We start from the raw sequence: 16,917 nt of genomic DNA on the forward strand, positions 1-16,917 counted from the left end.
TTATTGCATTTTTTGTTTCTTTTCAGATTACAGTTGAGGGTTGGAACCTTTGGTATTACACAGCAAAATAAAAACACTAAATCACCACAATACACCAAAACACTTTTACTTTTACACTGGACGCGCGTTTCGTTAACCATGTTTATAATCATCTGCTGATGATGCTAACATGGTTAGCGAAACGTTTGTCCAGTGTAAAAGTAAAAGTGTTTTAGTGTATTGTGGTAATTTAGTGTTTTTATTTTGTTCTTTTCAGATCACTTTACATAATCTTTTGACATGAGTAAATCTATTTCGATAGTTTCAGAGATATTGGAAGATAAATCAAAAATGTATATTTCTCAACGCTTCTTAAAAAAAATATTAAAAATACAAGAACTGCTCTGAAATCAAAACTATATTAGCATTTACTTTAGATGGTTTGTTCTTACTTTGCTATAAATATGGTAATCGTAAATCATATAGAATGTTTAATATTTTACGCCAAACTTTCAAAAATATAAAATAATTTTTCATCGTTTTTTTAAATGGAACACCCTGTATATTATTTTTTTATTAGATGGAAAATTAAAAAATTAACATTTTTTGTATTTAAAGTATTTCAAAATTTTTAATAGTTTTTTATAAAAATTTACTATGGAAAATGCCATATGAAATACATAACCAGGAATATCTGCGAAACCGCTAAAAATTTTGGAATATTCTAAATACAAAAAATGTTCATTTTTTACTGCTCCATCTATTGAAAAAATAATATACAGGGTGTTCCATTTTAAAAAACGAAGAAAAATTATTTTATATTTTTACGTTAAGTTTGGCGTAGAATTTTGAACATCCTGTATGATTTACGATTTCCATATTTATAGCAAAGTAAGTACAGACCATCTAAAGTAACTATCTAATATAGTTTTGATTTCAGGACAGTTTTTGTATTATTAATAATTTTATTAAGAAAGGCTGAAAAATATATAATTTTTATTTATTTATTAATATCTCTGAAATTATCGAAATATATTTACTCATGTCTTAGGATTAAGTAAAGTGATCTGAAAGGAAGCCAAAAATGCAATAATATACTGGGTGTTCCATTTAAAAAAAATCATCCCGACCCACACTTTTTTGAGGCACCCTATAGAAGTTAAAATATTTTCCTGAAATACATCCTAGTACATACTGTAGGTTTACACATAAACAAAATTCACAAGTTTTTTATTTTAGGATCTACAGATGCCCGACGCACTTTTCCCGGACCCTGTATACTGGGTGCATCATAGTTGAAAACAGGATATCGTATGCAAATTTTGAACTGTCCAAATATTCGTTCCCCTGTCGATTTTACAGCGAATTTGTGAATAGGTACTTTAAAGGTCGGTGAATGAAGAATATAATGTCAAATTTGAACAAGTCGGTTTTAACTAATTTAGGAAAACATCTATTGTTAACTTGCATGTGAACAGGTGATAATGAAAAACTAGGCAATTTCCAACATACTTTAAGTTGTCAACCTATGATTTTAACAAGCCTAATCCGAACAAGTTTTAAATTACAAAATAAAATTCGGGGACATTAACCCTAGTCCTAAAATTTCAGGAAAACCAAAAAAAAACATTAAAACAATCTATTTTTCCCGAGTTACAGGCGATGTCTTCTAGTATTGTTCATTAATACTAACAATCTAGCATTTTAAGAGAAAGTAGTATTCAACAATTTTAAAATTAAAAGGGGAGAATTTGAGATAAAGAAATTTTAATTATTAATTAATAAAATACAGAATAACAAAATACATTTTCTTATGCTTGGTTTGGTTAATATAGAGTTCATACCAAAAATCACAATGTACCAAATCCAAATAACAATTCATTTGTCGCCGTAGGAACTTGGTTCCATTCTACATTCCGTTTAATTTTAATAGTACCTATCAAAGCATAAAATTTTAAATTTTTCAGTAGAGGTATTTCAAAGAAAGATATTTTGAACAAAAGAAGCGCGGAAAATCTACTGTGGACATTAAAAGTTTGCAGATAACAAGAAAATTAATTTAACTCTGGAACTTTCATATACCTTTTTAAACGGATATCACTCCCAGTGAATTTAACAGAAAACTTCTCGAGTTAAAAAATTGTAATTAAAATTTGTATTTAGAAATATTGTTCTAATTGTAATTAACACCTACGGATAAAATGTGACTATGTAACTGTTATATCCTTTTGAAAAAAAATCGAACGCTGAAACATGCAAAATATTTTTTAAGAATATCTTTTAAAATTACTGAACGTATTTCTATCTACGTATTCTCTTCAGTAAACAAAAGAAAAATGTATTTAGATCATTATAATAAATCACTACCAATGACATGTTATATTTCTATTGATTTTCTGAAACACCTAATTCAATTTTTCAGGATCATCATCAACCAGCCTGAAGTGTCCACTGCTGGACGTAGGCCTCCCTAAAATATTTCCACTCTTCTCGGTTCTGTGCCACTTGGATCCAGTTTTCCCTAAATCTCTTTAAGTCATCTGACCATCTTGTCGATTTCGTCTTGTCGGAGGTCTGCCTCTGTTTCTGAGAGCATCCTGTCTTGGCCGCCATTCTAGTATTAGCTTGGTCCATCTATCGTCCGTTCTTCTGGCAATATGCCCAGCCCAGTTCCATTTGAGTTTTTTAAGCAGATATATAGTATCTGTTCGTGTACGCTGTTTTATAACTTTATTGGGTATCTTGTCTCTTAGAGATACACGAAGCATTGCTCTTTCCATAGCTCGTTGGGTTACACGGATTTTTTCTATAGACTTTTTCATCAGTGTAAGTGTCTCTGCGCCATATGTAAGTACTGGCATAAAGCACTGATGGAACACCTTCCTCTTTAAGCACATTGGTAGATCTGATTTTAACACATATCTTAGTTTGCAGAATGCTGCCCATGTTTTTTTCAGGATAATATTGGTTTGGTTTGGTACTTGTTTGTTTCGCAATATGGCATATATCATTATTGGTCCGATGCAGGTGTTATAAATTTTAATTTTGCTGTCTGTTCGCATGATGGGGTTTGTCCACACTATTTGTCTCAGACATCCTGGCATGATCTGGCTTTTCAGATCTTTCTCTGAATCATGGTACTGCGACATATCTATTCCTAGGTATCTGAACTGTGATACTTGCTTAATAATTTTGTTTTCTGCTACCAGTTTGCATCTTACCGGCTCTTTAGAGAAAGTGACGCGCGTTTCGCTAACCATGTTAGCATCATCAGCAGATGATTATAAACTAGACTAGTTCATCTAGCAGATGATTATAAACTAGACTAGTTCATCTAGTTAATAATCATCTGCTGATGATGCTAAAATGGTTGCGAAACGCGCGTCCAGTGTAAAAGTAAAAGTGTTTTGGTGTATTGTGGTGATTTAGTGTTTTATTTTGCTGTGTAACACCAAAGGTTCCAACCCTCAACTGTAATCTATCTTCATACAACATTATTTTGCCCTAACAATAATTGTATAAATACAAAAATAATTATATCTTTTTTGAAATAAAAAAATATTTATCGTTCTATTTAGATCATACTTAATAATGTAAACTAATTACTAGAAAAGAAACAATTACGCTGTCATCTCCAGTTGTTCAAAGTAAAGGTAGGAAAAAGAAACTACCTATTCACCATAAAAACTCAACAGATATTTCCACGTGAACTGACACGACTACCTGTTGTTAATTAAAGTTACTTTAGTGGATAATTGAACTGTTTAAAATAAAAAAAAGGATTCTATTTGAAACTGACAATTAATTAACAGAGAAACTTTAATAATAAGGACTGCACATTTTCTTACAAACATTTATTTTCCCTTTAAACATAAATTGAAATTGTTTATTTGCCTTTTAATTTTTTTATATACAGGGTGAGTCTTAAACTAGTGCAAATATTTTTAGGGCTGGTAGATAGAACAAAAGAAACACTTTTTCTTTACTATTTTTCAAAAAAGTCCAATTTTTTCGCTTAAATTTTGAAAACCACTGGGTTTTCTAGGTTTTCTTTCTTGTAAATTTTATTAAAGTTATTAATATTTTTTAACTCAAAATTAAAAAAAATCCATTTTTTTTTCAAAAAATTCTAAATTTAAAAACTTATTTTTCGCGAAAAAAACTTCATAGACGTGTTTCTGCGGTCGAAATATACTACCCCTAAAAATTCTTGCACTTATTTAAGGCTCACCCTGTATACATTAGACAAAAAAATTAGATAAAACAACATCAACAGAAGAAGTATACCAGTCAAAAAACAAAAGAACTAAACATAAAACAATTAATAAAATGTCATAATATATTACTTCTACACAAAATCAAAAACTCGATCAAAAATAAGTTAATAAAAACAAATATTGCTTTGAAAACTAACAAACAAATACACACTTACAAAACTAAAAAAAAACATTAAAAATCAGAAAAACAAAAAAAAAATCAGTCAAATAAAACATTTTCACAATAACTAACAACAGAAACTACCAAAACACTATATGTTACCAAAAAATTAACACAATAAAATTATAAAAAATTTAAGAACAAAACTAAAAACAAGATATTTAAGAATAATAAACGCAGACGACATAGACCAATTTATAAAAAAAAAATGCCATCGACACCATCTTCCCCCAGTTGAAAGTTTTCAAGCTGCTGCCAATAAAGAAGGACAATTTTGAGAGGGATGTATTTTTAAAGTATTTTCCGTATAAATATACGAAGTTTTTTACTTATTTTTATCTGCAGGATATGCTGCCGAAGTTTCCGGAATACAGTTCGGAACACCCTGCACATTTGGATTCAAAAGCATTTTACAAAAATTGGTTTGGATGTTTGGTACAAGACTAATTTCAATATTAACACATACATACAAGATTTACTATAAATGTAACTCAAATAGTAAAATGCAAATATAATATAATACCTATTAGACCACCGATAATTAGTAAATATAATTTCATTATTTTCAAAATTGTATCTATTAAGCCTTACTTTACTATATATTTGATATAAAATCTATGGGGACGTACCAATATTTACAGTATTTTACTATGATGAATTGGAAATTGGGAGTGAAAATAAATTGAGGTATAAAATTTTATTAACATATTAGTTTTGAACGAGGTTTTGGAGGTTTAAATATATTGTTTAAATTACACGAATGGAGAGAAAATATATATTTTATATTTAATTTTTATTTAGTAATATTAGTTGTTTATTTTTTTATATATCTTAGTTTTTTGAAACATTATTATATTTATTAAACACGAATGTTACTGTTATTGAAATTATTTACGATGGGAAAAAATTCGGCGTCAAAGACAGCTAGATATTAAAATTGTTATAAAAATATATAATTCTAATAAAAATAGATAAGTTATAATATAGTTATTTATTAACTAACCTTTATTATATCCGATACGCTACTGAAGCAAGTAAGTCAAATTGACGTGCCTAAATTCTTTGACACCTAAACTTTGACAAGTAGTAAATAAAAGCAAAAATGCAAGAAAAAATATTTAATTAGTTAATTTTAACTGAATTTTATATATGATCGGTTTACTACACGTATGTATATTATATGTATAGTCACTTACCAGCAAAATGTTATTCCATAATTTTCCTTGATTTTTGACCGAGATATACCGCACACCAACCAACAGCTACGCAACCAACAGTTGTTGTGTAAAATAGTTACTATTTTATAGACTTTTTCGATAAATCGTAATAGTGTGACTGTTAATTTAAGTTCTGCCACAATTTCCTTCTAGATGAAGAACTACCTTTAAACAATTATCAGTAGTAGAATAAATAGTAAATAACATAAAATAAGCTCAGTAAAGAGTGACAAATCCACCAAATTTCAAATCAAATTTAAATGTGTCAGATGAATCGTCAAACAGAACTGTCAAGTATCCCCACCCTAGGGCCCTTTGTCCGTCTACCATGCATGAATACTTGGATAGCATTACATCCTTCCGTAATATTTTTATTCAGTGGTGTCTGGAAAGGTTCTATCCTTTTTTAATATTTTTAGCGTTAATTGTTGACAAGTTTTATGTCAATTTTTAGTAAATGACGTCTAGAAACTGACCTAGCTAAATTTACCATCGCTTGTCATTACTCAGCCTCCTTTGGCGCCGCTTTTTTTCTATGATAGTTATTAGTTGAAAATGTAATTGAATCGATTTCTCTCTTTCTCTATGGCCAGTGCAATCTTCAATCGTAATAATATAGCAAATATACACACCATAATACTTGGAGGGTTGTTAGTCAATCTTTAGTTTCAAACTCGGCAATTTACGCTGTTTCACTGATAACAAAGGCATTGGTTAACTTGAACTGTTTTGTGTTTAATGAACAGTCACAGTAGTTAGAGCTTGCCACTTTATCTCCTTTAATTTCAGTTCCAAATAGAATTCGCTTTGCCTCCAAATAATTTCAGTATACATAATTGCCACAAATATTAAATTAATTTTAACATTTAAAGCTAAAATTTCACACAATAACTATTACTATATTAACATACGCGTTGAAATAAGAATAGTATTGATCAATCGGATTTTAATAAAATTAACAGTAATATAAATTACAAAATGGAGAAATAGTAAACAATAGTAAAAATGTTACAGTTGGGGGTTAGAAAAGGAAAGGAAAATAAAACACTAATTCACCACAATACACCAAAATACTTTACTTCAACACTGGAGGCGCGTTTCGCTAACCATGATAACATCATCGGCAGATGATTAAAAATGTACTCCGAATAAAAAAGATGAGAGGATGATCGAATGTTCTAAAATCGACGGTGTTATTAATCTATTATTTTTACTGACTGTATGACTCTATTATTTTTACTGACTAATTCCAAACTCATTATTCTTATTTTAATAAAAAAAAATGGATTAAAAAAACAGCGCCAACGATGCATAGGGAGTGAATAGGGAGTGAATATTGGTGCATTTTGTATGTAAAATTATATGGGGAATGTCATCCATCGTCATTTCCAAGCCATCTATCTAAATGTCGTTTTTATTTGATATTTTTAGATCTAGATTCCATCTAGTTGTCGTTTATGTGTAATTGATATTTTTACATTTTTCAAAAACGATTTTATTTTTATATGATCCTTGTAAATTAATAAAGTTTTTTTTATATTTCTATCAACATTGTATTAATGTTAATACAAATTCAATAATATATACATTTTCACAAACCCAAATAATTTTCAACAAGCAAAATATGGATAAAGCTAAATTTATTTATACCTAGTGTCTGTGTCTTAGTATACCTATAATATCTAATATTGTAATTAATTTAATATTAATATTTCTTTCTTTAACTTAGTTAGTTCTTTTAATAAAACAGAAACTCTCAATAATATATGTATATTAAATATTTAAATATGGTCAGATAGAATAAAATTCTCTAAGAAGGTTAATATCGAAATCTATTATTAATTATTGATTTTCCGCGAATCATTAGAATTAAATTTGTTATTTTTTTAGGGAATGATGTTCATATTTTAATTATCAAAGATTTTAACACACAATGTCTAATTTCAATGTAAATAATATAATACTTGTCCATAGACATTTTTGAATTCAAAATAATTGACTTCTCAAAATATTACTTACTGCCATTTGACACGCATCAGAAGATGATTACGCAAAATGTTTTCTTTCATGAGCTTTTCGGTATCTGAAAAGCTCTATACGTGATATTACCTCTCTTCCGCACTTTGGACATTCAAAAATCTCATTACTTTGTTGCCTCTTTACTTTTGGGTTGATGCTTATTCCCTTTAAGTTTTCATTAAAAACATCCTTGTAATTTCTGAGTTCCCACCTTGTTTCCTCTTATCGTCTACAAGCTCATCGTAAAGAAGAGATTACAGAAGGCGGTTTTCTTCTATCCTGGCATACGTAACCAAACCCATCTTAAGCGGGATTTAGTAATCATGACTTCAGCGCTCTCACAGCTAGTTTTTTCAAAGACCGATACGTTTGAGACATGGTGGTATCATTTAATTATTAACAGTTCTATGGTGACTCTATTGCAACTTCTTTAAGGCATTCACGGGCGGTACGGCACGCAGGTTTCGCTTCCCTATAACAAGGTGGCGATTATTATTATTGTTCCGTACACTGCAACTTTGATTTTGGTGCTCAAGTCATGATTGTGAAAAACTCCGTCTTTTAATTTCCAGAATGCTCTTGAGGAGCTGCTAATTCTGTGCTGAATTTAAGAGTCAATTCCAAAAAATTCCAGCCTTTTCCGAAATCAAACTGCAGTAGTTCTTCTCCGACTCTTATAGCATTGCTATGATTTTCCAGGGGAGTGCACATGATTTCAGTTTTATAGATCTTCAGTTTAAGACCCAAACACTCGTTTGCCCAGGTATACGTATTCAGCATTTTTTGTAATTACTGTAACGTTTTTGCAACTAAAGCGCAGTCATCAGCGTATTGAAGTTCTGTGATGAATTTTATACGTGTTTCTGCTCTGAGTCTTTTTATGTTGAACAGACCGCCGCGCCGACGCGTATCTGTATAGGAGAGGATTTTTATATGTAGGGGAGGATTTTTTCTATATGTGAGTGCAAGCTGTTCGACAACATTTTTGCAAGGACTTTTCCTCCAATTTCGATAGCCAGTAGTTAAATTCCCCGGTAGTTTCCGCAATCTGACGCACTTCCTTTCTTCTTAAATATATTAACTATATTCGTATTGCGAAAGTTCTGAGGTACCTCTCCGCTTTCCCATATAATATCGAAGAGAGCCTGAAGGTGACCAATAAGTTGTTTAGTTGCACACTTATAGATTTCCGCCGGAATAGCGTCACAACCAGCCGATTTGTTGTTTTCATGTTGTTTTATGGAGACCTTTATTTCCTGTTCCGTCATTGGGATATCTAATACTTCAATACTGTATAATATATAATGCTCTCAAAATATAATGCAAAAATGGAAGAAAAACCTAGGGATTAAAATGTTACGGAAATCAATATAGCAGGTCCTTTACAAATACATACAATAAAACATATTATTTTCTAAAAATATCATCATAAGCAGCTTCAATATGTAAAAATAGTACCAATTTATTTTTAAAGCTTTTATATAAGTATTTTTTATACTTATAAAGGTCATTGTTTATTTTTTTCAAAATCTTTCAATTTGTTTGAATATAACAAGATATTTTTTTTTGCTTATCCTGTATATAATTTTTTCAATATTCTTCAGTCTTTTATAACAATCTCATTCGACGTTATTTTATTTACATACAGGTAGTTAGGATAAATTCTTAGTCAAGTTATATCTCTTCAACAGGTACACACACACATTTTATAAGTGCTTAATAACATAAATGAATTAAGGATCGTAGTTAACGAACTTAGTTAAAACTTCAAATTGCAAACGAAAGTTAAACGATGAAGTGACAAGACTGGAGTGCTGAATATAATTATAGATGTTTTAGTTCCCTGTTTGCTTGGAAAACCTGTCGACTTAATTTTTGCTAAAAATTAAGATTTTTATGTTTTTTGTTTAAAATTTACTAAGCGACTAAGCGAGCATTATATATGGGCTTTTACATAATAATAATTATTCTGTAATATTCTTTTTAAAATTTAATAATAGCCTTATACCGGGTGTTTCTTAATCTTATCCCTATCACTTTTTTTTCAGATAAAAAAAAACAAATTTGGTATTTTAGTATATCTGTAGACATTAATCTGTATTGATTGAAGTATTCAATTACTTTCGGTCACTTCATATATTTCACCGGAAATAACAAAATAATTACAACTTTTGATTTTTAAATAGTACCCTCAGTACCTTCATTTACTGTATTTGATTAAAAATCAATCATATGTCAATTTTTGTTGTGTCTATTCTGAGTTTTAGTCAGAAAATATATTTACCGGCACGAAAAATGGACACCTTAAATTTTTTATGTATTTTAAAGTTTAATATTTTTTCCTCTAGTGTAATGATGGGCATTACGATTCTTTTTAGTGAATCGAATCACACGATTCAATTTCTCATATTGAATCGACTCCTACGATTCGTTCGGACTTCGAGTTTAAAAAGTGTAAAAAAAAGTGTTATAAAAAGCTTATATGATAGGGCCAAAATAATATGTTCAGACGACATTTCACTAAACAGAGATATAAACCACATAAAAAATACATTAATAAAAACGACTATTCACCATATTTTATTGACAACACATTAAACGAAATATAAACCCCAAATCATAGACACAATGATAACAATTCACAATATATACAACTTACAATTCCATACATACGAGGCGTTTCGGAAAAAAATGTGAAGGATAGGAAAACAATATAACATACGAACATCTTTCAAAACACAAAATACAGTTATATAGATCCATTTTATCACATACTAAAATCAATACACCAATGAATAAAGAACAACAAACAAAAAATGTAATACAAACTAAATACAAAATACCATGTGGATGCGATAAATGTTACAATGGTGAAACATCTAGCTCTAAAAATTATTTAAGGGAGATTTTCAGAAATCTAAGATTTGTCAGCATTCATGGGACACAGGGCACAGAATAAATTTTAATAACACCAAAATTATAATGAAAGAAGAGATAGCCTCTAAAAGAAAAATAAACGAGGCTTTTTTAATGCAATCTAATAAAAATAAATGTATTGCTCATGCATCTGTAGATGTTAGTAATGTATGGCAATTGCTTCTTTGATTTTAAAGAACATAACATAAATAAACATAACATACATAAAAATTAGAAATAATCATACAGAAAGTTTGGGGCTTTTTGGTTTTACTTTATTAAGTAATTGTTATCAGGTAGTAATGGTTAATTGTGAAGTTTAACTTAATATAATGTCATTTTAACAGAACGTCAACGGTTTTAACAACGATTTCAACGTCAAACTAAAGTGTTCTCGAATAGTTGAACTGCTGACAAGTAGTTTTCATTTGGATTAACGCAGCAGTGTTTACAAAAAATAACTCTTTTATTTTGTAGATTTTCTTGCAGAGGCGAAATACCCATATAGGATTCTTTGGAGAGGTATTATAAATATGAATGTTACATTGTTTTGTCTATTTTAATAAAGTTTATTACTCATTATCTTTTGAATTTGAACCGGTGATCTGATATCGGGATTAGAACATATTATCCCGGAATCCCGGGATTATAGGTTCTAATTCCAGGATTTCAAAACGAAATCCCGATCCCGAAAAATGGAAACCCTATTTGTAGTATATTGCATTTTCATTGAAATGAAATGTTTGACAACTTCAGATACATTAAAATAGTATTACCTTATCTCTCTTTTATGATCATGTTTTCCAATGTAAATTTTTAAAATGCACCATATTATAAATAGATGTACTCAAACACGTTATCTTGTTTCACTAAATTACTCCTTTGTTATTAATTTTTTTCACTGTCAAACAGTACCGACACTACAAACCACAATTAATAATGACAATACCAAAAATACCATCAGAATTTAGTACATTCCTTATCCTGTAATAGAATTTAATAGCCGGTATATTTTATTACGCCATATAATACACACACGTACATGGAGAGAATTTAAATGATTTAGATAATTAGAAATTATAAATAAATATATACTGATAACGGCGGATATTGTTATTGGTTTAACCGTGTTAAACAATATGTATTTATTGCAATTAGTACACCGATTAAAAATCAATCAAAAGGTATAGTATATTGTCGAATATTTTAATTTTATATCAAGATCACAATTTATAGCGTTATTTTTAAAGATATATCGGGTGTCTATAAGCTTAGTAACCCCTACTTTCCATGTCCTTAAAAATAATAAAAAAAAATGTAACACACTAGTAAACGCTGAAATAATTGCTCTTGTAAACCGTATGATAGAAAAAAAACGACGTTAATTTTAATTTTGTCGAGGACAATCTCTAGAAATTCTGAAATTGTCACTTATTAAATAGAGAGATTAAAAAAGGATGGAATGTTTCCAGACATAAATCTATTATATCTATTATTACACAGAGTAGTCCGAACTGTATTCTGGAAACTTCATTATTTGTATAATGTTTTGTCTTATCTTTTGTTTGTTTGTTTTTGTCGGACCACCCTGTATATAAAAAAATATTTTTTCTGGAATTTTAAACTACACCATTTAAAAATACTGTTGCGGGCCGGTGTGGACTCGACCTAACCTCACAATATGGCCCGCCCTCGGATGACCTTAACATCGCATAGACACCGCAATGATTCATTCGTTCGAGAAGAATCGAGACCCACTAGAATGGACGCGTACATACGAGAACATTCGAAAACCTTCTCTATGCGCCTAACGATCTTTGGACGCCGTTTTTCATCGTATGTTATTATAGTAATAGAAAATAATAAAAAATGCAATGTATCCTCAAAACTTTCTCTCAAAACTGAGTATAAAGCGAATGAAACGGTAGAACTAACTGAATGGTTAATGTCTTTTGTACCAGTTTCCATAACATCATGAATTACCTGTAACTTCAAAGAAACCTTATTTGCATTAAATTGATATTTGCTGCCAGTATTTTCTATTTGAAATAGGCAAAATAAGATAAAAGTTGTTAAAGAAGTAAGAAAGAAAACTAAATATATCTATTTTAAAGAAAAATTGAAAACTAATTTTATTAAAAATTATTTTTATTGGAATGATAACCAACTTCACTATAGTTGTCTGTACATATTATATACAAATATTTTTTCTGTTATCTGGCAAACAGTAGAACTAAATATTTCATATTTCTCTCAACGTGTGTGCAAATTATCTTTTTTTCGTACAATGATCTGCCTTTGTAAAGCATAAAACAAAGGATTTAAATTTATTGAGGACAAATACTAATATTAAAGCATATTTAAAAAAGAAGCAAACATATATAACATGACTCTTTTACGACTGGCTTTGAAAATTTTGACCAAACAATCCTTCCACCCTAAGGATAAAAGCATTCAATTTGAATCATAAAACTCGGATGTTTTTTAATACTTTTTTTAATACACAAAAAAGGTGTCCGATGGCGTAGAGGTACAGGCTCTCGTCTACCAATCTCAAGGTAGTGGGTTCGAATCCTACACCCGGCAGTTAATCAGCCGACTATTTTTATTAAAATAAAAATAGTTTGGGTACCTAGTTTGACTCAAGCTTAAATGAGTACTTGGGATTCAGAATCCTGAGGTAATAATAGGCGGTTGAAGCGTAGTGCTAGCCACATTACTACTATTAAGTTTTAAGCAGCCTAAATTTCAATATCAATTATCTGAAATGATTACTTAATTAATCGCGAAATATTCGATCAGTCTCAATTATGTTTATAAATTCGGATAAAGATAAATTAGACTTACGGCCGCTGAAATATATAATCAATACATATTTCTTTAAATATCGAGAAATAAAATATGTTTTGGCAACACCGTACGAAATATCGCCGCGCGTAGTCCTCAAAATTTAAAATATTAGCATTTTCAGGCTTCGATTATGTTCAAAAGCGCCACCGTGTGACAAATCACTAAAGCTTCCACACGAGAGTTCTTAAAACTATAATATTCTTTGGTTATAGCTGTGGTTATAGAACATTTTTCGTTTGTTTCAGAAGAAAGACCCTACCAGATTTTAGAATTTTCTGTCTTTTACATTATCTAGACGGTTCTAAAAGATTCCGCTCTATTCAGTCTCTTCTTCACTGGGGCGATAATACAATGCTCTTTGTAGTTAATTCTTGAATAGTCCAGATGGCTGTGGCGGTTTTACATTTATTTTATTTATTATTACGTTAAAAAAAATAAAAATATAAAATTGACACAAAAATGTAATTTATTTTGTTTTCAGTTTATCTTTCAAAGAAAAGACATTATCATAAAGAAATGTGGGTATATACCTGATATGGTAACTGGTATATACCCCGAATGTGTAGGATAAATACCCATGGAGAGAATGTTTCATAGGGGAACACCCTGTAAATTTGATTATTCACCTGGTAGTAATATTAAAGAAGAAATGCCTATAGCTCTCTAAAACACATAATTTAAATAATTTGGTTTCAAAGAGAAATAAATAAAAACTTATTTTACTTAGTTTTATTTTACCCTTACACACCAATTACCCATGTATTATCATTGTTTGACACACATAACCTAGGATGGTTAATTGGTATGTAAGAGTAGCACAGCCTGGCACTGATAGTTATAGAAACTGCAATTGAATAATAAATAAGTTTTAAGCAGCCTAAATTTCAATATCAATTAACTGAAATGATTACTTAATTAATCGCGAAATATTCGATCAGTCTCAATTATGTTTATAAATTCGGATAAAGATAAATTAGACTTACGGCCGCTGATATTTTGAAAATAATAGTTCAACAAGGCGGATAAGCACAAATATTTTGAAAGATTTATTGCAAGATAACAAACAGTAGAGCTACAATTATACACTAATTTATTATTTGTTGTTCTTTCAGTTCAAATGATAAATGTACGTACCTATAATCGATTTCATGTTTTTAAACCATGTACAATTAATTAAACTTAATTTATTTCCTCTTGATTGAGTTTTATCTAGAGATGTGAAGGAATGAAAAATAATTGAATTATAATAATAGTCTACAATATACTATATCCAGTTTATTTTTATCTGCTTTGCTATACTAGAGCTGTGGTATGTGGTATACTAGGAAGGAAATGTTAGGCCTCAACTAACCCAAAATTTATAAAATTACATATAAAATATATTACTGTATGTAATATATTTTAGAATTTTTTATTAAAATTGATATTATGAAAAAAAAATAAAAAATCAAAGAAATTAATAATTCGATTTTTCATTTAAAAGAAGCCATGAAAAAATAAACTTTCAATAAAAAAGTTGGGAAACGATTTGTTTGAAAAGTTTGTGATTTCCAAACAAATTCTTTGTGCCTGTAAAATTAGCGTTAGCATTGAATACACCAAACTAATTAAACGCAAGAGAAGCTTAAAGAAGAAATATTTTCACTTAGGAAAAAGTGTTTATATTGGAAGAATTTTATTAAACATCTCGTCATTTTCTTTTCCGGTTTTTGAAAACATTATGATAATATTATTATATTCTGATATTTTGTTATAATAATTTAATAACAAATTAAAACTCTATATAAGTTAATAATCAATTAAAACATAACACAATATTATACAAAATAATGACTGACATTAGGATAATTGTCAAAGTTGCAAACGACAACCTTGCTGAAAACGGCGCAATGTGGCCAACATAGCAATAATAAAATTCGGTTTAAACTAATTTTTGTAGCTTAATAATAATATACTATTTATGCTATTTGCCTACATTATATGCACGCCACTGCTCTCTAGCTAGATCACTCTACCAGCATGAGTCCTGCAATATATGAAAGAAATGCTGCAAGGCAATAAATACGCTTTATTAAATGACTTATGAGACAGCAGGATGCATACATAATTGTTTTATTTTGGCGCTTTATTATATATCTATTAGTTCCGGGTAAATACGTATAAAAATAAAAATTCTAGGATTATTATTAGAAAAATAAATTCACTTAAGTATTTTTATTGTAATAAAATGAACAAATGTAAATTAAATCAATATGCTATATCTCCATATTTATATTTATTCTCAAAAATAGATCAAAAATTAAAATTAAAATGATATTTCTTTTAGGTGTCAAATCTTGTAAATAGAAACTGCCCCTATTTCTGATTTTTTAAATTATTCCTCCCTTTGACCTAATTCAAAATCTTTTCGCAAAGGCAATAATTGGGAAGACAGTATGCACCCCTGCCTCATCCCACATGTGAGCTGGAAACCTTCCGAAGTAACGCCATTGATGTAATTCTACTTTTGGCATTTATGTAGAGATTCTGGGTCAATGAAATCAAATGAAGAGGCACGCCCATTTCTTTAAGAACCATCTATAGTTTTGACCATTAGACTTTGTCAAAAGCTTTCTTTTTCGATCGTCTATGAATGAAAGATAGAGCGGACTGTTAAATTTTCGGGCTTTTTCGATAATCTAACAGACATCAAAATTTGTTCACGTGTTTCTCGATCTCTTGTGGATTCTGCTGGCTCTGGGGGAATTTGGGGTTGAATATACGGTGTTAACATTTTGTTAATGATATGAAAAAGAATCTTACTGGCATATGAAATTAGTGCAATTCAATGGTGCGAAAATGATCTGATGGCCTTTGTTGAGTATACCATCTCATATTAAATAAACTGTACAAGATGTCCACACCAAAATCTCCCGACGCTTGGAGCATTTCGGCTGGTTGATCTGGTTCCTTTGATTTGGTCCCTAGATCTATGGATAACTAACAATTGATAATAATTTTAGCTATTTTCAGGATTTTCAGGTGTTCTTTTTGGGCAATAGATGTCTGACAGTATTGCTTGATTTTACACTTTTTCGGTATTCAAATGGTCCAGTTTTTTAATCCTCCCTGAATTTTATAATAATACACTAGAAATCTAGTATACATACATATATAGAAAAATGTTAACTATGTGAAATACCACTTATAATTCAAGTACTCACTTAAATATTACTTGCAAATATTGCTGTAAAAAAATGGGAAAATTTTGTAATACAAATCTATTTTAGTAACCATATCCTGTATCAAAATAATGAGATCAAAATAATAAAGATATTTGATATATTTATGTATTTAATATTTAATGAAGATATTCCACAAATCCAAGTCTCAAGTATTAAGCACTTTTTAGAGGCAGGCTTTAGAGCAGGACGATCCACAGTAGACTCTTCACACTAACACAAATCTGTTGATTTGAAGAAAGCTTATGACAGTATACCTTTAGGGAAACCTTCGGAGA

The 16,917-nt window shown here is 29.6% G+C and overlaps 1 protein-coding gene across 4 annotated transcripts in view; it reads right to left on the reverse strand.

Moving 5' to 3' along the window:
* LOC115891511 (PDF receptor) overlaps positions 1 to 16,917 on the reverse strand; it is a 152,088-nt gene that overhangs the window by 42,017 nt on the left and 93,154 nt on the right. Inside the window, exons 1-2 of one of the 4 annotated variants that reach the window (XM_030911982.1) lie at positions 11,543 to 11,586; positions 11,345 to 11,488 (exon numbers count right to left, since the gene is read on the reverse strand). The exons of 2 other annotated variants lie outside the window; for them this stretch is intronic. The gene's annotated coding sequence lies outside the window, so the exon portion shown is untranslated. Of the gene's footprint in view, positions 1 to 11,344; positions 11,587 to 16,917 lie in introns of those variants that run through there. One more of the 4 variants, XM_030911981.1, reaches the window with a different exon arrangement.

The sequence above is a fragment of the Sitophilus oryzae genome, unplaced genomic scaffold (assembly GCF_002938485.1).
Source record: "Sitophilus oryzae breed Bouriz unplaced genomic scaffold, Soryzae_2.0 scaffold_1184_pilon_pilon, whole genome shotgun sequence".
In the NCBI taxonomy this organism is placed as follows: Eukaryota; Metazoa; Arthropoda; class Insecta; order Coleoptera; family Curculionidae; genus Sitophilus; species Sitophilus oryzae.